The sequence below is a fragment of the Plecotus auritus genome, assembly GCF_963455305.1.
Source record: "Plecotus auritus genome assembly, chromosome: 2".
NCBI lineage: Eukaryota > Metazoa > Chordata > Mammalia > Chiroptera > Vespertilionidae > Plecotus > Plecotus auritus.
In genome coordinates, this window is record NC_137771.1 from 48764537 (window position 1) to 48787951 (window position 23415).

Here is a 23415-nt window from a genome sequence, read left to right on the forward strand (position 1 = left end):
CTTTAAAACTAAATAATTAGATTTAAGTGTTGTATTTTTTTTTTCAGATTTCAGTAAACTGTTGTATACTCATGACAGCAAGATTAATACTGAGAGGCTTGAAAAGTCACTAAACAATATGTTGTACTTAAGAAACAAAAAAGCAGTTGGCTCTTTCTTCTTTATAGTTTTATTTAGAATGTTTTTGAAAAGAATGTTAATTCACAGAGCACTAGCTTCTGTCAATTGTCAATTGTGATGGATTTTTGTTGTTGTTTACTGTTTTTCTAAATGATAGCAAGACTTTGCTATACATGTACCTATATTTTTTTTCAGGACATTTGTATGTTTCTGGGAAACTGGTTGAAGTTTATCATTTGGCTTTTATTAGTGTTTTTAAAAGAGGTAGTAATTTGATTGTTTTGAATTTTTAAACAAAATATATGTAGAGAGTGATTTTTAATAATTCTATAACTGAAATATTAAAGGAAATAGTTCCCATATTTAAACTAAATATTTTAGTAAGCATTCTCTTGTTTAATTCAGTTTTAATTGCATTATTAATTATCATGAGCAAGATATTCCTAGGGAAAAAGCTGAGCAGATCATCTAATTGCAGCTTTTACTGCTTTGAATGATAAAGTGCCTTTGATTTGGTGCTGAGCCAGGAGGGCTTGATTGATAATATCTGTCTCCGATGTCACCCTGGGAGAAAAGAATAAAACCTCTGTAGACTTGGTGCATTGCAGCTGTCTCCGTTGCTCCAATTTCTCTGCCCATTGACGTCATTGGGAGGTTTCAAACCAGTCCAGAGTGTCTAGTAAACCTGCACATAAATGAAACGAAGAAACAGAAAAACACTGATTCATAATCCAGCCCTCACTCCAAAGAGGTAGCTGTTCCATTCTCTCGGATAATGGGCAGATTTTTTTTCTTCCCTGCACTTAAAAAAAGAAATTATTAAAATGTCATCACCTATCCAGAAATGTGGTAAAGCCTCTGATGAGGAAAGTGAATGGCGTAAACTCTTCTAAAATCAGATTATAGCACAACGAGCCACATTGGCCTAGGGTTCTCAAATATCATAATCTGCATCCAGCTTGTCTACAAGATCAGGAATATCTGAAGCAGAAAGTGGCATGGGAAACAGCTCTCCCGGACAGGACTGCTCAAACCACCCTGGCTGGTTCCAGGCACCAGTTCCTCCTATTTTCTTTTCATAGGCAGCCTTTTGTGTTGAGTTCTAAATGAGGGGCGCACACAGACAATGATAGGAGCACAGAGTAGAATTACAGTATTTTCCAAGGGAAATGACAAACTCTCAAGGTTGTAATTTTTTTTTCTTTTTAAAATGAATTTAGCGAAGAGAAAATACACAGGAGGAAGTAGATGAGGGGGAAAAAACACCTTTAGCAATGAGAGTTTTGTTTTGTTTTTGTTTTTTAAAAAAAGCTGCTTTGTCAGCTTAGAGTTTATCATGAAATACATGATAAACTCTAAATCGCAAAATAATTTATTATAGGGCATCTTTCCTAATTGCTGTCACATAGCTATTTAGTGACTTGGCTGAGCATTCATGTGAAAATATGTCTAGATGTAATTTTTCATCTGCTGGGCAATGAAAAATTACTGGCAGAAGGAGAATGCTCTTTCTTCTACTTCTTGTTTAAGCTCCTTCCTCATTCTCCACCAGGTACGGCAGGCAGGAAAGGACTAAAAATTACCAAGTGGCTTTCATTTCCTACTCATCCAACAAGCTCTCGGACATGTAATTCAGCAATAATTGAATCTTCATACCACTTTAAAATTTACAAAGCATCATTATTTTCATTTTTCCATTGGAGTCCAATAGAAACCCTGTGAGATAGATGATACAATTCTCATTGTTTTATAGGTGAGGAAACTGAGCTTCAGGCAGGTTAAAAGGAAAGTAAAAATCTTGCCTGAGGTTCTCATCTTGTAAAAGGCAGAGCTCAGATCAAACCCAGATTTTTGAAACCTTACCTCAAACTCTGCTTTCTTTATCATATGTCCAACAAGGTAGATATTTTTCAACCCCATGACCTACCTTTCAGAACCACTTCAACTTAGCAGATATGTATTGACAGTGACTACATGTTGTAGGTGTGTTAGGGTAAAAATGAAGTAAGACACAGTTGTTGGCCTTAGGAAGCTTTGAATACTGGGGATTAGACACGCATCCACATATTATAAGGCAGAATAAGACAAGTGATGGCATCTGATCAGTATATCTTGAGTGAAGTAACATCTCACATAAATATTGAAGGACTGGTGACATTTCAATAGATAAAGATGGTCTGTGTGGCTATTTTGTGGGCCAAGGGACCTGCATGAATGGAGTCAAATAGGCAAGAAGATCTGAGGGATGAGGGGAATGATATAAAGGATCTTATTGTGAAACTGAAGGCTGGGAGCTGATAAAATGTTGGGTTGGGTCGTTAGTGGCAGACTTTAAATGCCAGGGTAAGGAGTTTGTCATAATAAGGAGACATTTTAAAAAATGCTTTAAGCTAGGAAGTAAATGTGTACTTTAGTAAAATCGGTTAAACACATGTTAAGGTACATGAGAGGAAAGAAACTCTGTCTCATGATGCCAATGAGCCAGCTCCATAATCTAGAGGGGAGGTTTGAGAAGCAGCATAACATAGGGCTGTAGGCACTCACTCATCGGTTTAAAAGTACTTATTAAGCACCTACTATGTTTTAAGCACTATTGTAGATACAAGAATGTGACAATCACAGACTGATAAACTCCCTGCTTTCATGGGTCTTTCATTCTATAAAAGAGCAAATGGAAATAAGAGGATAAATTACCCAAATGCTGCAGCGCTGGCATTAATGGCACTTAGTGACAGGTGGTTCTGAATGAGGAGAGTCAGTGCTGACTTGGAAAATTGTCTGTGGAGATAACATACCTCAGAGCCTGTTTGCTAAAAGTGCACTGACTCTACAAAACTAGCCTTCTTCAGGCACTATAATAATACTACACCTGGGTACTTTATAGCTCAAATAGGATGAGGTGTGGAAACATGTTTAGCAAAGCACCAAGTGCTACATAAATATTTTCATTAGTTGTGAATCTTTTTTTTTTGGTATATTTTAATTTTAGAAAAATATGAATAGTTCAGAGTATTTAATCTGGTAAATTATTTCCCATTTTATTTATCAATTTAAAACAGACTTGAAAAGGTTTCTATTCATTAGGTGATTTCAAATCTCAGAGGGTTATTTTAAAGGAATGTCGCTTGGAATATACCTTGCTATATAATATTTTTATCTTCTTGCTGCTGTGGTTTCTGCCTACATGTTAATGCAACATACATGATGAAAAAATGGTAATGTATATTGTGTGGGAAGCTACTAAAACTAGTGTGCTGGTTGCCAGAACCTCAGGGAGAAGGGATTCAATTCTGCCTTATACATTGATATATTTTATGAGCTATGTCATCTTAAGCATTTAATAGTTTAGACATCTAATTATCTTCTCTGAGTTTATGTATATGAGTGATTTATTACATAGAGTGTAAGTGTTCTTTTCCTATATAATATTAACAAGTCTCAGAGCTTATTTCTAGTGTTGATCTGTGGGTCATATTATAATTAAGATATTTTTACCAACTAGAATTAAAAATGAGCAGACATTAAGAATATTACATTACATTCAAGCAAATGTGCACTGCCTAATTAGATTATTATCCAGTCAATGGAAATCCAGAAGACTTTGATAATGATTCCCTTTATGTGTCTGCATTTTGTCACGTTAGAATGAGAGTACACATGAAAGCTGAAGTGGAGAATTGAGAACATTACCTGGATAATTACGTTTGAGGAGTTGTGTTACTAAGAATAAAAGGACAATAAAATGGCCATCTTACATTGATTACTATTACCAGCCCACCCCAACCCTAACCAATTTCAGATTTACAGAAAAAGGCTTACTCAGCAAATACTGATGTGCACATACCAGGCATGGTGTCTGAAATTACTCTCTCTCTCTCTTTCTCTCCTTATTGACCTATTAAAACTTTTATTTTGTGATCCTTTCTGAACTGAGTGAAGATGAAACAGATAAGTGACTAATTGGATCAGTGATTTCTTTTTGTCTATGAAACTTAAGTTTTTTTAAAAAGTTGCATGATTATGAACCTCCATGGTCTTGTTGCTTAGAAGTTAAATTCAACCAAAGTGATTAAATTTCCTGATAAGCCTTTCCAAATTCTGCCCACCACCCTTCCTCATTTTCTTCCATCCTCTCCCATACACTGTCCTTAATGCTCTTTTTGACTTAATGTATTTATCTGTTTATTTGTTTCTTTCAATTCTAGACCATAAAACCAATGAGGAACATGACTATTTCCTTCATTTTTATACCCACAAAATATAGTAGAGCCTTTGATACATATTAGGACCTCAGGAAATGCAGAAAATGTCAGTTAAACTGTCTTTTGACACTGAAGACAAGGATTTCATGATGTTGGGGAGAAGTTTTATTTCTCTCAGAAAGAGCACTTTTGTGTATTACTAGAGGCCCGGTGCACAAAATTCGTGCACGGGGGTGTGTGTCCCTCAGCCCAGCCTGCACCCTCTCCAATCTGGGACCCCTCAGGGGATGTCCGACTACCCGTTTAAGCCCAATCCCAGTGGGATCAGACCTAAATGGGCAGTCAGACATCCCTCTCACAATCCAGGACTGCTGGCTTCCAACTGCTTGCCTGCCTGCCTTCCTGATTGCCCCTAACTGCTTCTGCCTGCCAGCCCGATCACCCCCTAACCACTTCCCTGCCAGCCTGATTGATGCCTAACTGCTCCCCTGCCAGCCTGTTTTCCCCTAACTGCCCTCCCCTGCAGGGCTGGTCACCCCTAACTGCCCTCCCCTGCAGGCCTGGTCACCCCTAACTGCCCTCCCCTGCAGGCCTGGTCCCCCCCTACTGCTCTCCCTTGCAGGCCTGGGTCCCTCCCAACTGCCTTTCCCTGCAGGCCTGGTTGCCCCCAACTTCCCTCCTCTGCTGGCTTGGTCACCCCTAACTACCCTCCCCTGCAGGCTTGATTGCCCCCAACTGCCCTCCCTTGCAGGCCTGGTCCCTCCCAACTGCCCTCCCCTGCTGGCCTGATCACCCACAACTGCCCTCCCTTGCAGGCCTGGTCCCTCCCAACTGGCCTCCCTTGCTGGCCATCTTGTGGCAGCCATCTTGTGTCCACATGGGGGCAGGATCTTTGACCACATGGGGGCAGCCATCTTGTGTGTTGGAGTGATGGTCAATCTACATATTACTCTTTTATTAGCTAGGATAGAGGCCTGGTGCACGGGTGGGGGCCAGCTGGTTTGCCCTGAAGGGTGTCTCAGATCAGGGTGGGGGTTCCCTTGGGGCATGGGGCAGCCTGGGCGAGGGTCCTGTGGTGGTTTGCAGGCCGGCCACGCCCCCTGGAGACCCAAGTGGATAAATCTGGGGTTTATTTATCTTCTACAATTGAAATTTTGTAGCCTGGAGCGGAGCCAAGCCTTCTGCTTGCTCGTGGCAGCAGCCATTTCTGTTGGGATTTATGTATCTTCTATAATTGAAACTTTGTAGCCTTAAGCAGAGGCCTGGTCTGGCCAGGGTGTGCGGAAAGCTTGGCTTCCTCCATCACTGAGGGCAACCCTAGCCTCCTGCTCTTTCCAGCTCCGTGGCTGCCGCCATTTCTGTTTGGGTTTATGTATCTTCTATCATTGAAACTTTGTAGCCTTGAGTGGAGGCCTAGGCCAGCAAGGGCAGGAGGAAAGCTTGGCTTCCTCCATTGCCGGGAAACCCAAGCCTCCCTCCTGCTCTCTGTGGCCGTAGCCATCTTGGTTGGGTTTATTTGCATATTCACTCCTGATTGGCTGGTGGGCGTGGTTTGTGATTGTAGCGGAGTGATGGTTAATTTGCATATTACTCTTTTATTAGCTAGGATGCCTAATAGAAAGGCTGTATCTCTCAATATCTCTTACGGTAACTTTCTGAGTGTTGAAGTACATGGGAATCTATACATATAAAAGGCTAAATGTCCAACCATATGTCCATCCGACCAACTGACCGCCGGTACATATGATGCGGCACTGGCAATCTAAAGATTACATTGACTGGTGCATGCGTGATACATATAAAGCTCTGCCTGGCACCAATCCCACATGTATGTTTCAATATGTCATTGTCAATTATGAATTTGGTTGTTTTTGTTGACATTCTGAAGCTGAAAGGAAGCAGCGTTGTTGACAGAATATGTCTGAAGACCAACTATTGGCACAACTGTCCCAGTCTGACACTGGCCTCTCATTTAAATTAATTCAAAGCATTTGTGATGACTATTAATAAATCACAAGGACAAAGTCTAGACAGAGTAGGACTATTCTTACCTGAACCCGTTTTCAAACATGGTCAATTATATGTTGCTTTCTCTCAAGTTCGAAGAGCGTGTGATGTTAAAGTTGTACTTCATCACAAGGGAAATTAGTCAGGTACTTTGAAAGTGTTCTTACACTTATTGTGGTATACAGGGAGATATTAGAATAAGTTTAATCAATTTATCAGTCATTGTTTTTATCAATGTTGTTTTTATCTCATGTTTTTGTTGTTTTTATATCATGTCTTTGTTGTTGTTATATTATGTTGTTATTGTTTATTTATTAATCAATTTATATATTATTTTCATACACATTTTACTAATTTTCTTTCATCTCTGACTCTTTTATTATAGAGAAAGGGCAAATAGTGATATTAAAATATTTCTTCTAATTAATTTCTTTTCAATGTGCACAAATCCATGCACCAGGCCACTAGTAATAACAATAATAGCAATATCAGTAGCGCCTATAGTTTACTGAGCACTTAGTGATTGCTTTGCCTGTGCTAAGCATTTAACATATCTTGGTCAATATAGATAAACATTATTTTGCAGATGGGAAAACCAATAGTTTAAGCAACTTGCTGAAAGTCATATTAATAATAACTCTTGAATTTGAATCTCAACTTTGTAGTTTATTAAGCTGTATGATCCTGCATAATCCCTCAAACATCCTAAGCCTATTTCTTGCCTGTCAAATAAGTGAACTTGATGGAGTGATATCTAAGGTTCATCATATCCCATACCTTTGTATGCATCTGCTGTGCTTGGTTTGCTTCATCAACCTATAAAGCCTAGTAGCAACTTAATGTGGTGAGAGAAAGCCTGTGGAGCTACTATAGGTGGGTATTATCATCTCAGCACTTTAGAATGCCAATCTCAACTGGGTACTTTATAGTTTTAGATTAAAAGGGAATAGTGAGGTGCAAAACAGATTTTGAAATATTAACAATTCCCTACACTCGGCCTTTTAAGCTTAAAAAAGTTGATCAAGGCACCTTTAAATTGATTCTGGGTGACATTTGAAGGAAAACCATGAATTGAGGTTATTATCTATAGGGAATGCTTATATGGAACAATTAACAAAGTAAAAGGGAGACCTGATATGCTGCTAACTTCAGCATCAAGCTGGCATTCACCTGGAAAAGATGCTTTCAGTGGCTGTAGTCATCAGGGATAGAGTCCCTGAGTTGAACCCGGGAGAAGTTATCTAGTTCACCTTTCTGCCTGGGGCCATGTCACATTTGAACTATAAAAAGAGATTAGGAATCTTTTTGTGTTTTTTAAGGGAGATTCCACAACTTCCCCTGGTATCTTATTCCAGTAACTGACAGTCTCACTGTCAGCAAATCATTTTTCATAGCTAACCTAAATCCCTAGGGCTGCAGTTTGAATTCATTTTCTTCTGTCCTTAGAGGTAAAAACAAAAAATAGCTAGTATAACTACTCATGTGCATGAAGATTGTTATCAAGATGTTCTTCAGCTCTCATCCTAAAGCCAAATTCCTTGAACCTTTCTTAATAAATTCTTTCTGTCTAACCCTTTAATCACCAATTCCTTTTGTACTTATGAACTCTCCCCAAGTCTTCTTTTTCTCAGTTGTGAGACCCAGGATAATATATAATAGCATATTTAGCTATTATACTTGGTGAATTGCTCAGTTGAATATCATACATGAACATGATAACTTGCATTTTGTTTCTATTTAAGCAAATATATGATGAAAACTTTTTATTTTAACATTAGAAAGGCTAAGCATTATATTAATAGCAGGAGAGACTAAAGGGTGCACAATGCCTTAAAAATCACCAATTTATAAATATCATAAACTAAAAACTAACAAATTAAGGGATATTGCTCTTTTATGTCCTCTTTCCTTTACTCCCATGCTAAGCAGGAGTTTCATGTAGTAAGACAAAAATAAGTTTTAGAGTCAAACAAACTCCAGTTTCAGTCCTGGATGTGACAGGACTCAATGGGTAAGTATATTCTCATTTTTGAACTTTACTTACCTACTATGTTACATACCATGATAATGAGAAAAATGGTGAATTCCTTGAGGACAAAGGCTATTTCTTATTTATTTTTATATCTCCAGGGCCTAACTCAATGCTTAGCAGAGACTAGCACTCACTTAATATTTGAATTTTTCTGAAATGTTATTTGTAAGAATTAAATTAGATATGTGAAAATATTTGGTTGACTACTGAACTTTATATAGAACTATGAGTCATCACTATTAATTTTTAACACGTCATTATTAGTAGTGAATTTTTGAAAATAATTAAACCAAACTTTGATTTTTATTCATCTTTCCAGGAACATTTCTGTTATCCATTTATGGCATATCTTATAAAAATTGTCTAAATATGAGTTTCCTAAAATGAATAATCAATGATACAAAGCTTACTAATTGGAGTTGAATGCTTAGTTTCTTCTGATGAGCAATCTGAGAATGATAAATGAACTCAAATGTGACTAAGGTGACCTCCAAGAGCCAATCAAAATTCCCCTGGCAACCAGGAGGACAGAGCTACTCTGAAAAATTTATGTTTTTCTACAGGGCTTCTTTGACCTTGTGTACATTTCCTTATGTGGGAGAGAAAATCAGTGATATCTTTGACTGACAAAAGCCCCAAAGGTTTAAATAACATTGCTTTATTTATTAGCAACATGACTAAAAGGAGCCTTTTAAGCACTTGACTTTTTTCCATGGGGAACATTGCCAAAGGGCTGAAAGAGTAATATAGGGAAAAGTTTTATGCAAGGGACTTAAAAAGGAGTGTTTGTAAATAATAGTTGGCTCTTTCGAAAGAGCATCCTCTCCTGTCTTTGTACTTGATTTGCAAATATTTGACTCAAAGAGCATAAACTTAGAACCAAAGTGGTTCAGGTAGAGATCTTAGCTGTCCATGGGAAAATTACTCAGCCTCTTTAACCTCTGTTTTCCTCTGTAAAATGGGAAATATGTTGCCTAGTTCCTAAGACTCCTGGCACTATTGGGTTCTTGGTAAATTCATTACCTCCCCACACCTTCTGTTCTCCTTCTCCCTTGCCTATTTTGTCAGTAAGAATTGGCTAGTTAATGTGATTTACAAAACTAGTATGTTTGGTGGACTTAAGAGACTTCTGCAAAAAGTGGCTGAAACTCTTCGATAAAACATTTTATTGAGTTTCTTCCCAACAGTGATATTAATCGCTTGATAATGACAGAAAGCTTTAAAACTCTGAGAATGTGCTCCTTTTTGAGAAACTAAGTTAAATAAAATTACAGCTTTAAAAGTGAAAATTGATTGCAGCCTGCTAAGGCCAAATAGTATGGGAAATAATTCTGGACTAGAAATCAGTACGTACAAGTTTGGAGTCAGCTCTGCCACAAATGAGATAACCTTAGGTAAGTCATGTTGCTTTCCTGGACCTTACTTGCTTCGTGTTTGAAATAAGAGAATGCTATGCAAGGCCTTCCTGATTCACCAGTCTACAGTGCTAAGATTCAGACTTGTTACTCTCTCAGGGAGATACTGCCTGGAGCCCTGAAGGGTTGAGGTCCAATCTTGTTTTATCAAAACGTCAGACATGGAGGACTTCTGCAGAGCGACATGGCCCTGAGGCCAGCACATCTTGTAAAGAAAACATCAGTTGTTCCCCATGCAAACTCAAGAAGATTGTGGATGCACTCTGCCCTGTCAGATTTCTCTTTTAGATAAAGATCATACTTGATTGATAAGAAACTTTGTCTCTAAGTAGCAAAGTAGAAAGAACAACAGCAAAGAACACTAAGCAGGAGTGCAGGGTAAAGAAAATAACAAAAAGGGAACAAAAACCGTAGATCTCTGAAATCAGGCAAATAATAGACTTTGCTAAGTCAAATTTCAGAAATTGAATTCAGGATCAGTCTGTCTTGTTGCCCTCACTGTTGGATTCAGCAAATAGGAATATCACTCTTGGTAAATGATTATTTATGGAGCTGGAAGCATATAGATTTGTGACTCTCCCACTTAAGACCTAAATTAGATATCTTGATTTGGAATGAAAAATAATTTTTAAAAGCTTGTATTTTTTTTTTCTTTATGTTTTGGGACTGTATCTAATCATATGCTTAGTCTAGAGCCATTTTCTTGGCCATAATAAGTGATAAATCAACTCATTTCACCCAACCAAAACAGAAAAAGAACTTAGAGAGGGTAATATTTCATAGCAAGCCGCAATCTTTCCTACTGTTAGAGGTAGTAAAAAACAGTCATCCAGAGACACATACCATTTTTGTTGCTTTTTAAAGTAGAATATTCAGGAATGGTGTTTTTCATAGTGGAAACTAAGTTGAAATACCCTATATCGATGCCACCTTAACTACAGTGAAGAATCACCTTTTCTCTTTTTTTGTGTGTTGATGAGAAAGAACACAGAACCAGAGCCTTGGTTTCTTCAAAATCTATCTGGGACTTGGAATTCATATTTTGTATAAATTCATTTCTTCTCTCAAAACCTCAAAACAGAAAACCCATAGACAAAATGTAGAACCCCTGAAAGTTGGGATTTATCCTGAAAGTATTGAATATGCACTAGCATTCAATTTGAAAAAGAAAAGGAAGACCCTACTGCTGTATACTTCAAAGCAAGCGTACTGCTGTTTCACTGGGATAGGAAGGCACAGGTTTCTGTTGAACTGGCAAGTTAGTGTGCTTGAACAAAATAGAGAGAGAGGGCCAAAGAAATCACACTGTTTTCAGTATTTTCTCTGCAAAGAGCTTTTTTGGACCAAGTCCATGACTGCTCCAAGCAAATGCTCAGTTGCAAGAAGAATGTGAGTACCTTTGTATTAATACACTATTAATGTCACTAATGCTAATTTGAATCTGGAGACTTAGGAGCAAACCAAGTGGCTAATCTTCTGCAGTGAGCCCCATGTCCCCTTTCCAGTGCGTCCTGGATATAGAAGTTGTTGTTTATTGAACCTGATATAAAGATGCACTCTTCTGAGTGATTGCAAAATAGCTGGTGTTAGAGTTCTGCATCTGACCTTCGTACTCACTCATCATGCACACAGCTATTTTTTTTAAATATGGTTTTCTGGTTATGAAAGAAGTATATGCTGGCCGTGGAAAATTTATAAAATAACAAAAATATTTTTAAATCCCCTTATATTTGGTAAGACCACAGTCATGACGAAGCAAAAAGAGGCAGGTATTGTAGGGTTAATGAAGATTCTTAGAGATGCTGCGATAGGATTGCAAATGTTTCCAATGTTTCAAAGACCATTTGGACCTACTGTAGCCTTCCTCTGCTTCTCTCTGCCCATCTGCTGTGATCCTAAGTCTTTGGGTAATCCCATCTTTCCCAGCATATGTGACACAAAGCTCTCAGGTTTTAGAATGTATGCCTCAGCTGTATAGATTGCCTACTTACCACATTCCTACTCCATTCCATACCTAGACTCTTTAGAAATAGACTCATGGGTCCAACTTACATAGCTCATCCCTGACCCAGGCTGGGATGGAAAATTATGATGACAGAACATAGTTGCTTCCACTGCACCCAAATGGACTGGGGTGGGGTGAAGGGATGTGGTAGACTCCCTCACAAAAGGGTACTGAGCAAACAATTCAATAAATCTTCATTTTAAACCTGTAATTCCTCTATCCAGAGATAATTACTAATAACATTTTTATATATTTTCTTCTGGTTTTCCCTTAAGGTGTGTTTTTAATGTTAAGATCATTCTGCTTATTAGATTTTGCATCTTGCTTTTCCTAAATACCACCTCATCATTAGCACTCACTTGAAGTTTATTTCTACCAATAATAACTACAAAATAACAAAAACACAGTAGGTAGTGTGTATCAAGTGCTATATTACTGTCAAGATCTTTACATAATCTTATTTACTCTTATAGTGGAATAATATTTACTAACCTCTTCACAATTGGCTACCGGTTACAACGTACTTACAGAAATAGTTCATTTGATCCTCACAACTACTGTGAAACATGGTATTATTAATACTTTTTCTATTTTACGTACTAAAAAAGAAAACGGAAAAGTCATACAACTAGTAAAATGGCTCTTTCTGGTCAGATTTTCAATCCTATTTCTTTTGGCCCATGCCCTGTTTCCTTCCTTGGTATTTTTATGCAGTCAGATAGACTGTTTGCTCCGTAGTCCTTCAAGGCAGTCGTTAACGTGGTAATATCTGTCCTCCTGTCGGGGCCTTTTTAGACACTTCCAGTGATGACAGGGGCCAAGGGCAAGGTGAGGAAGAGAGCTGAGGCAACATGCCAGGAATCAGGTGGGTGGTAGCGGTATTATGGTTTCCACATGGTCAGGCATAGTCTCATTTTTTCCTCAGAACCTCTGCTGCTCCTCTCCATGGCCTGCGCGGCCTGGCACATCTCACACCTGGGTATTTTCCATCAGGGGCCTCTTTTTGTTTCTCTTTCCCATCCAGTTTCCCTCAAGGAAAGTTGTAATCTACCCTATAGGAGTGAAAGCCAATTATGGGGTAGGTTAGTGATATTCCAGAGCGTTTCTGTTTCAGTGTTTAAAACAGGAAGCTGTTTGTACTGGAGCAATGCAGCCCAGCTCCATACTCCAGCATCTCATGCCAGATTCAGCAGAATAACCAAAGAAAGGGGGTGGTCTGGAAACCCTGAAAAGAAAGGTGGAGGAAGTAGTATGAAGTGAAAACTTGGGCATTCCAGGTATATCAAGCATTCAATAATAATTTCCTATCTTAGGAAAGGTACTTTAGTTAGAATAATAATAAATGATACTGTGAGATGTGGATCACTTATTACAATGACCTTCATGTGCTTTGACAGCAGTTGGCTTGGTTCAAAAATAAGCTTGCTAGGAATCTGTCCCAGGTGAAGACATTGGTAAGTGACAGAGCTGGGATCTGGCCCTGGTAGTCCAGTGTGGCTAACGTCTACACAGGTAACTGATGCCCCATGAGACTGAGCCTATGGAACTCATATAATCACGTGTGAAATTTCAGAAACTTATAAGGTCCTCCAGCTCAGGGCCTGGTTTCATTTGTCTTTAAATTCCTGGTATGTGAGTTTAGAACATATAATTTAAGTGGAAGATGGGTTTTAGGGTAAACACAAGCAAGATACTGCATTACAGCATGGCTTAGGATGGACCCGTTGTATCTCTGCTTACCCCCGATGCCTTTTAGTGCTTTCCTCTTTTTTAGGCAAAACACCAAGGCTGAGTCCACTTTGGGAGAATGGTTACCATTGCTTGTACTGAAAGGAAATCCTACTTTTTTCCCTCTCCAGTCACAAGCTTTGCTGGAAAAAGTAATGGAACTGAGTAAATAAACACCACTTATCAGGCAAAAATTTATAATTTCTCAATTAACATTGAGATAAACAGAGGGTTAAAAGATTTTTCATTTTAGTTTTTAGAGTGACTTGTTTATATTCATGTGTTTTGTTTTGTTCTTTTTTTTGGTTATCTGTTATGTTTTTAGTCTTTGAGTGCCATTATTTATTGTTAATAATATGCAGTTTTATAATGAGGTTGCTATAATGTTTATTGATTAAAACTCAGCAGGATTAGAACAAATCAAATGTTTCTTAATACAATTTATAGTGGTAGTCTCAAGAATTTAGAAACTGAACTACAATTATTTACGCAGATGACATTTTGGTATCATAAATATTTATGAAACCACGGGTTATTGAAGATATAAATTATTCCCACCATTTAAGACCAACAATTTAAGGCAAACAAAAAACCATTTCGAAACAGAAATTTCTTGTATTTTTTGTAACAGCTTAATCCTATTGCTGATGTTGTTACTGGCAAAAATCTCAAACTGAATCAGGTTTGGGGGTTTCTAAAATTTTTGCTTTAAGTTACTGTGAAGTATAGTCTGCTTAATTTCTTAGATGATACACAAAGGGAAAAGCACTATTCTAGGATGCAGTCCCAGTTGTGTGGTGAGTCATTGCCTGCAGCAATCATAATGATAGAAGAATCTATTTATTCTCGTTCTCTAAGCCTTGCACAATGAAGCCAGGCAGAAATTACATAATTATTCCTCCTGGATGGATTTTCTTATTGGTTTGTAATTACAAAATACTCTGAGTACTTTTGTATCCCGAAATTAAGTCTTCAGAATTGCATAAAGAAGCATAAGGTTTGATCCCAGTTTGTTTATCCTCTTTATATTTGATTTTACCAGTTTAAATAGTGTAGCTTCCTGGATGTTAAAATGTGACTTCTTTACCTTTTGCACAGCTCAATTACTTAGACTAATTGAAGTCAATCCTAAGGGAAATCTCTTATTTTCACAATCACATGGTATTTTTTCCACTAATTAGAACTGCTTCCTGTGTAAATCAAATAGCCTGTGTTGCTAATATTCCATGTTCTCCAGGTGTTCCCCCTTCAGTATTTTCTGCCATTTTGGGCCATTGTTTACACATGGTTGCTAATAATTTCCATAATTTTCTCTGAAAGGAGCCTTTAGGACAAGCACAGTTTGGCTTATGTAAGCAATTATTGGTACTGGTTGCTTTTTCTACCACCCACCCCAGCTAACAATGGTTGAGTGTGTACTACGTGACAGGCAATGGGGATCAAAGGATGAATGACTCCTGAAAGAATTTATGGTCTAGGTAGCACCTATTTCCAGCAAGCAGTTCTAGCTAGCACCTCCAGTACCAGAAGTATAGGGCCCGCACAGGTTGTTAATAAGTGCTTAATTGCTTGAAGATTCTTCTGGGATGATTCCTAAGATAATTGTCAAGAGAAGCTCTGATAATCTTCCCTTCAGAAGATACTAATTTCTTTGTAGTTGCAGGGGAGCCTAAAATATGCTTTAACATAATAAGCTTATTGTTATAACTGGGTCATATAATATAATTATTAATTTCCTACAATATATTTTCTTGCTCTTTCAAAGTCATAGTATGACAAAGCAGGACTGTATTATCTCATTTAATTCTCATAGCAACCCTTTGAGGTACTTTACATGCTACTATTTACAGATGACAATCTGAACTTGCATACCCAAATTTCTTAACTAGTTCATGGCAGCAGACTCCAAAGAAAATGTTCCAACCCTGTGCCGTATCAGACTCTTTCATCAGAATTATGTTATGCTCAATAGCTTGTGCCAGATATGAATCCTCAGTCTCATGCCAGACTAGCTCATAAGCTTTATATCTTTACTAGAGGCTCAGTGCATTCGTGCACTTGGCGGGAGGGGGGGGGGTCCCTCAGCCTGGCCTGTGCCCTCTTGCAGTTGGACATCCTCATGGGGAGCAGGCCTAAGTCGTCAGTTGGACATCCTTAGCGCTGCCGCGGAGGTGGGAGAGGCTCCCGCTACCACCACTGTACTCACCAGCTGTGAGCCCAGCTTCTGGCTGAGCGGCGCTCCCCCTGTGGGAGCACACTGACCACCAGGGGGCAGCTCCTGTGTTGAGCCTCTGCCCCCTGATGGTCAGTGCATGTCATAGTGACCGGTTGTTCCACGGTTTGGTCAATTTGCATATTAGCCTTTTATTATACAGGATCATATGTGTTCTATAGATACATATCCAGTCTAATGATGATTTCTTGTGCCATAGCAATCTACATGAAAAGAGATGCCAATGTCTGCTTTGCTCAAAAGTAAACTTGTCTGTAGGGTTAGTCACAACACCATGGATTCTGAATTCAGTTGTTTTTTGAAACTGTTATTTCTTTTTATATTGAATTTATTGGAGTGACATTCTATCTAATAAAAGAGTAAGATGCAAATTAACCATCACTCCATTACGCTACCAGCCAATAGGAGTGAGTATGCAAATTACCCAACAAATATGGCCACGCCCATAGCGGCCAGGCAGTGGCACCCAGCAGCTCCAAGCCCCACCATGGTGGCGCTGGGGCTGCGGGGGCTGGATCAGGGACAAAAACCTGGATCGGGGACACAGACCCGCAGGGAGGCCGGCACCCAGAGCCCCAAGCCCCGCCATGGCAGCGCTGGGGCTGCGGGGGGGAGAGGGGGGTGGATTGGGGACACAAACCTGCAGGGAGTCCGGCACCCCACAGCCCCAAGCTCCGCCATGGTGGCACTGGGGCTGTGGGGGGCCAGATCCGGACACAAACCCTCAGGGAGGCTGGCACTCAGCAGCCCCAAGGCCCCCCACCGTGGTGCTGGGGCTGCTGGGGGGGTGGGGGAGGGCAGCGGAGACACAAACCCACAAGAAATCTGTGGAAAGGGAGATAAACTATCATAACTTTATCTCTCTTTCCACAAGATGAGAAAACTGCCCCTGGATTACTTAGTGATGTGGCCCACACCTTTCTACAAGCACAGGGTATATTATGACCACTCCCAGGAAGGTCTGGTCAGAATACCATCTCCAGGGAATAATGCTACTGTGGCAAATCATCTAAGAGAGGAAACAAGCTTTTGTTTGTTTATTCTGAAGGTCAGAGAACATGCCACCCCAACATGTGCTGTGTTGTTATATTGATGATCTTGACCTGCAGATGCTTGAAAAACAGCAAATGCATGCAGAGGCTTTCACTGAAGTCTCCTGATCTACCTAAAATCAGATCCCCCAAAAGGAGCTCAAATGTCATAGGTCCCCTTCACGGGAGAAGTGTCATCAGGCAGAGAAGACTGACTCCTGTCACAGGACAGGAGAGTAGAAGTTGACATCACAGCCAAACTTTGTTACAAACTATTTCCCCCCACCCCCATTCATCTTTCCTAAAAATCATTTTTTCTCCTCTAAGAGGCCTACATCTCCCGTCCCCTTTCCCTAGGAAGAAGGTATTTAAATCTGCATTCTAAGCCACCTTGGGGAGCTACTCATTTTTCCCTGGGATCTCCCACATATACACGAGGTACACATGTTAATGAACTTTTGTTTTTCTCTTGGTGATCTGTCTTTCATTACAAGGGCCTCCACTAAGAACTCAGAAAGGTAGAGGAAACTATTTTTTCTCCTCCATAATTCTATCTTGGGAAATCAAGGCCCCAGCTGAACAATGAGGTTGGCTCAAGTACCAAGCAATCCTGGCTGCCTGGAGGGAAGCTTCTAGGGAGAAATAAATGCTATTGGCATCAAAGTGGGATGGAGGGCACACGCATTGTTGCTGGTGGGAGTTTAAAGTGGTTCAACATTTTTCGAGGATGATTTGGCTAATTTTATAGAAATGTTCAAGGTACATCCAAGAGTCTTCTACTAGGAATCGCATCTGCTGAGATAAAGCACAAGTGCATAAGCCCTGGTCAGAACCTACTATGGGCTCCCCTTCCACAATAGGAAAACCTGGGAACAACCTGCATTTTTAGGACAAGGTGGTTATCTATACTAATAAAAGGGTAATATGCTAATTAGACTGAACATCTTCCGGATGACCTTCCAGCTGTCCTTCCAGACGTCCTTCCCGACAAAGCCATGTTGGCAGGGCCAAGGCAGAAGAGGTTAGAGGCAATCAGGCAGGCAGGAGAGAGCAGTTAGGGGGATCAGGCCAGCAGGGGAGAGCAGTTAGGGGGATCAGGCCAGCAGGGGAGAGCAGTTAGGGGGATCAGGCCAGCAGGGGAGAGCAGTTAGGGCAAACAGGCTGTCAGGGGGAGAGCAGTTAGGGGGATCAGGCTTGCAGACAGGGGAGCAGTTAGGAGTCAGGGGTCCCAGATTGAAGAGAGTGCAGGCTGAGTTGAGGGGGCCCCCTTCCCATGCACGAATTTCGTGCACCAGGCCTCTAGTTGGTTAATAAAATTACATAGCTTTTGAGTGTACAATTCTGTATATTGTATTGAGTGTTCACCACCCCAAGTCAAATCTCCTTCCATCACCATTTATCCTCCTCTACCTCCCCTCGTCCCCCTTTCCCTTGGGTAACCACCATACTGTTGTCTGTGTCTATGAGTTTGCTTTTGTTTTCTGGTTTGTTTGGTTTTGCTTAATCCCTTTACCTTTTTTACCCAGCTCCCTAACCCCTTCCCCTCTGATAGCTGTCAGTCTGTTCTCTGTATCTATGAATCTGCTTCTATTTTGTTTGTTAGTTTATTTTATGTATTAGATTCTGCATATAAGTGAAATCGTATGGTACTTGTCTTTCTCTGATTGGCTTATTTCTCTTAGCATAATACTCTCAAGGTCTATCCATGCTGAAACAAAGGATAAGATTTTCTTATTTTCTATGGCTGTGTAGTATTCCATTGTGTAAATGTACCACAGTTGTTGTTTTTTATCCTCTCATCTACTGATGGGCACTTGGGTTGCTTTCATAGCTTGGCTATTGTAAATAATGCTGTAATAAACATAGTGTGCATATATTCTTTCAAATTTTTATTGGATCAGAGACATAATTATCCCAAAACATTTCATGAACTCTGCATTTATCTTGAAGGATGCTCTAATTGTTCTTCATACAAGCCTGATCCAGCCAATTTCTGAAATTCATGTTTAGTGTAAGCATTTTTCTCTTGGGTATTTGATTATGCATTTACACTAACTCCCATTTATATTGCAACATGTCCTTCTGAATTATTACATTGCCTTAGGGTCACTTCTACACTAGTAATACTGTATTCATCACTGCATTTATCAATCAAGCTTCATAGTTCCAGGTGTCAAAAACAATTCCAGCTTCCTTAAAGAGCAAATGAATTTATGGAAAGGACATAGGGTAGTTCTTACAATCACCAGGGACCTACAGATCAAGGTTTGGCAAATAAGCAGGACCAAGGAAAGCTAGGCAGCTGCCAGGCCCAGAGCCAACATTACATCAAACACCAGTCTACTGATGATACTACTCTCCACTCTTCTCCTGATATAAAACCACTCTTAGTTATTCTGTTTCTCCTTTGCATTCAGAAGGCTGCTCCTAAGAAACTTCCAATGAGGCCATCGATATGCATTGGGGAGGAGTAGATACACTAGAAGTGTGGGTCAAATGCCCTTTACTTATAATTGAGACATCAATATTTGCTGGAGCACTTCCTCCTGATGGCAGAGCACGACAGGGCAGGGCCTGTCTGATGTTAAGGCTAGGAAGATCAGATATTCCATTTGTGATGGACAGCCGAGGCCATATGGTCACCTGAATCCCATGTGATGTGAACATGATGCTGCATGGTTTGTGGATTTAATATCTACTAAGACTCAGGCATTAGTCGGACACAACTTCTCACTTGCATAAAAGGTATAGCTTCTCTCCAGGAAATTATACTATACATTCAAAGTTCATTCACACTCCTAAAATTCTAGAAGAGTATTTCACACCTTCACCTCTTCTCAACCCCTCATTAGCTCCTCACCCATTCCCACTCTCAGTTGATGATCCTTTCTAACTCACTGAATAAGTTGAAGCAATAGGAAAGGACTTCCACAGACTCCCAGTTATTAGCATCTATTCAAATACTCTACCTTCCTGCCTGTAGATGAATTATCTATGCTTCTATCTAAGGCTACTTAAATAATTATGCTCTGTGTTGGAGTAAATAATATTCATTTATTGATAATAAAATAATACTCTACTAAGTGCTGTGCATGTATTATCTCATTTAATACTCTAATCAACTTTTTCAAGAAGGTCATTTATGCCTGGTTTATGCAGAAACTGCTGCATATGGAGCTAAGTAACTTGTCCAAGGCTGCACAACTAGTGTAGCCCTGAGAGAAACTTTCTTGCCTTCTACCACTGGACATGGGGTATCAGAAAGTACTCAGAATTCCCTGAATTCCCTCAATATTTTTTCCTGTCCCCTTTGTGAACCAGTAACAATTATCCAGAGCCTCTGCATAAATTTGGATTTTTAACTTAGTCTCTTCTTCCAAGAAAAGTGACAGCAATATGTATCACATGAAGTTCAGTCACTCAAGAGCAGTGGGAAGTATTTCTCTTTACCACTGTCATTTGTGGTCACCCCTAGGTGACCTCTCCTCAGTTATGTCACAGAATCTACTTGCAGGTAATACCAAACCTTGTATGGAGCCACCACTGAATTATTTTTTTCCTCAGAAACTTAGTAGAGCCTCTATTTGATCAAACCCTCCATTACTTCTCTGAATTATCGTCTGATTTCTACTTTCCTTCTCACTCTTTTCTCCCAGTTACATAGGTTTTCATGCTGTTTTTCAAACACACCATGTATGCACACTACTGCCTTAAAATCTCTGTTTTGGTTGTTTCCTCTGACTGAAATGCTTCGCACCCCCAGATCCACATGGTTAACCCCCTCCCCTCCTTCAAGCCTTTTCTCCAATCTCACATTCTCAAGGGGCCTACCTCACCCCTGTCCAATTCTTAAGCCTCATTATCTTGCTCTACTTTATTTACTCTTTTCTATATCACTTATCACTTTTTTTATATAATACTAGTGGCCCAGTGCACGAATTCATGCACATTGAAAGGAAATTAATTAGAAGAAATATTTTAATATCGCTATTTGCCTTTTCTTTATAATAGAAGTGTCAACTAAATTCCCGACCGACAATGACAGATTGAAACACATGTGCGATTGGTGCCAGTGAGAGCTTTATATGTATCATGCATGTGCGACTCAACTTAGCCTTTTATAAATATAGAATAAACTTGCTTAATTAGACCTGCTTTCTGATTTAGCTAAACTTTTTCTAGCCCAGTGAAGCACCCTAACTTCTCTTTCAGGTAATTGTCAGCAACACAGCAGTAAATATCAACACGAAGCAAATTATTATTGTAGATCATGCAGAGAGAACAAAGGGTAAAATATTTAACTGCAGCAGTGTTTGACTATATTCTGCGAAGTGAGAAAACCAGAAGTAATTTTCAAGGTCCACCATTTCTTACTTCTTTTCAGTTGGGTCAAGTTTCTAAGCTTTCCAAATCTCCTTTTTCCACCAAGTCTCCTATCAATCTACTCCAGGATTTCTGTGAGGATCAAATGAGATGAGGCACGGGAAAATGTTTCATAGACATTGGTTAAAGTATAAACTGTTTCCACCTGGCTATAAAGCAAGTCATATTCCTGGGCTGAAGGAACTTCAAGGAGGCTAGTCACTAGGGAGAGGAAGCCGGGCATTGCTACATGACATCATTACCCAGCACCCACAGCAATCGTTTCCAGGCTGGGCTGGTCTGTGGGCCACATTTTGCGCCATGGGGTCTTGGCAGCGTTGGCTTCGATTTGGTGGGGTGTCACTCTGGAGTGGTGGTGGGGCCTGTGTCCCACTTAGGGGAAGCCAAGTGTTGCTTTGTGGGTGCCAGGTCTGCAGTACCATTTCTCTGTAAATGGCCAGTGCATGTCATGACAGCTCCTGCAATGAGTGTCTGCCCCCTGGTGGTCAGTGCGCACCATCACAACTGGTTAGATGGTTGGACACTTAACATATTAGCCCTTTATATCTATAATAATAAAAGCGGAATATGCAAATCTACCGAACAACCAAACAGCAGAACAACCGTCCGGACAACCTTCCGGAAGACCACGCTATGACACACACTGGTGCCAGGCCAGCCAAGGCGGGTGCAATGCGATTGGTTGAGGGGCCCTGTCATTGCCCCACAATTGCCCCAAAGAGGGAGGACCAGGCCAGCCAAGCAATTGCACCCCATGCCTGTCACCTACAGAGGGAGGCAACCGATGGAGGTGAAAGGGGGCAGAGCTACACAGATGGCAAGCAGTGGCAGCAGCAGGGGGGGATGAGGAAGGGGCAGCTGCCAGCAGCCGGGGGAAGGAAAGCCCTGATAGGCCCTGATCACCAGCCAGGCCTAGGGACCCTACCCGAGGGGTCCCAGATTGTGAGAGGGCACAGGCCAGGCTGAGGGACACACACACCCCCACCTCCCGGTGCATGAATTTCATGCACCGGGCCTCTAGTATATAGATAATATTTATTTTATTATTTTTATTCTTTATCATCTTCTCTCTCCACTAAAAGTAAACACCATAATGTCGTTTCTTTAGTGTTCACTGATGTATCACAAGTAACTAGAACAGTTTCTGGCCCATATTAGGCTTTCATTAAATATTTGTTGAATTGACCCAAATCCTGGAGACCTCTGTCCTGATCCACTTTCTGAAACATGCCGTACACTCTGTAGAGCTTCCTAGTCTACACTGACATTGACAGCATCCTTGGTTAAGCTCAGTAAGAAGGAGCAAGTGGCAGAGCTGTGCGTACTGCAGCACAGCACTGCACAGCAGGAAGGCCTCTCTTGCTCTAAGATTCTATTCAAAGCTAGAAGCCTTCAAGTCACATGGTCAGTGAGTCTAGACAGAATACCATAATGTGCTACTATTTCTTCCAAAGTCTATGGAGGCCCCAGCACTTTGCATCCCTTTCTTGAGGATGGATCAATCAAGTCTTGTTTTCTAGGCATGGATTTTTTTTTTTTTTTTTTTGTCGTGGTTAAATTTGTAAGGTTTTTAATTGGCTCTGCCCATATATTTCAGCTTTATGGACCCCATAATTAATTAGTCTGGATTCCTATGGACACTCTTCCATTGTGCATCACTAAACTCTCTAAAAGAAATCTCCTTTCTGAGAAAGCTGTAGAAAGCTCCTTGAGACTAGACTATGTGATATTTCAATGACACCACCACCTTATTGACCAAACATGAAAAGTGTCCTAAAAAAGAACCAAGGGCCCTTGGTTTTCTTATAATTCAGACCAATTTTGCTGCCCTCCCAGAGAATATCTTGCCAGATATTTTCTTCCACCTGCAAATTATTAGTCTCCAAATCCCCTTCAATGTTTATCCTAAAACTAGAGGCCAGGTGCACAAAATTCGTGCATGGGGGAGGTGGGTGTGCCCCTCAGCCAAGCCTGCACCTTCTCCAATCTGGGACCCCTCTCACAATCCAGGACTGCTGGCTCCCAACCGCTCGCCTGCCTGCCTGCCTGCCTGCCTGATTGCCCCTAACTGCTTCTGCCTGCCAACCTGATCACCCCCTAACCACTATTCTGCCAGCCTGATTGATGCCTAACTGCTCCCCTGCTGGCCAGATTGTCCCTAACTGTCCTCCCCTGCAGGCCTGGTCATCCCCAAATGCCCTCCCCTGCTGGCCCAGTCATCCCTAACTGCCCTCCCCTGCCAGCCTGGTCGCCCCCAAC

General features: G+C 40.4%; 1 protein-coding gene across 5 annotated transcripts in view; it reads left to right on the plus strand.

The window, feature by feature from the left end:
- Positions 1–23415, plus strand: part of PDE4B (phosphodiesterase 4B) — a 555855-nt gene that overhangs the window by 364349 nt on the left and 168091 nt on the right. The window lies entirely within an intron of this gene.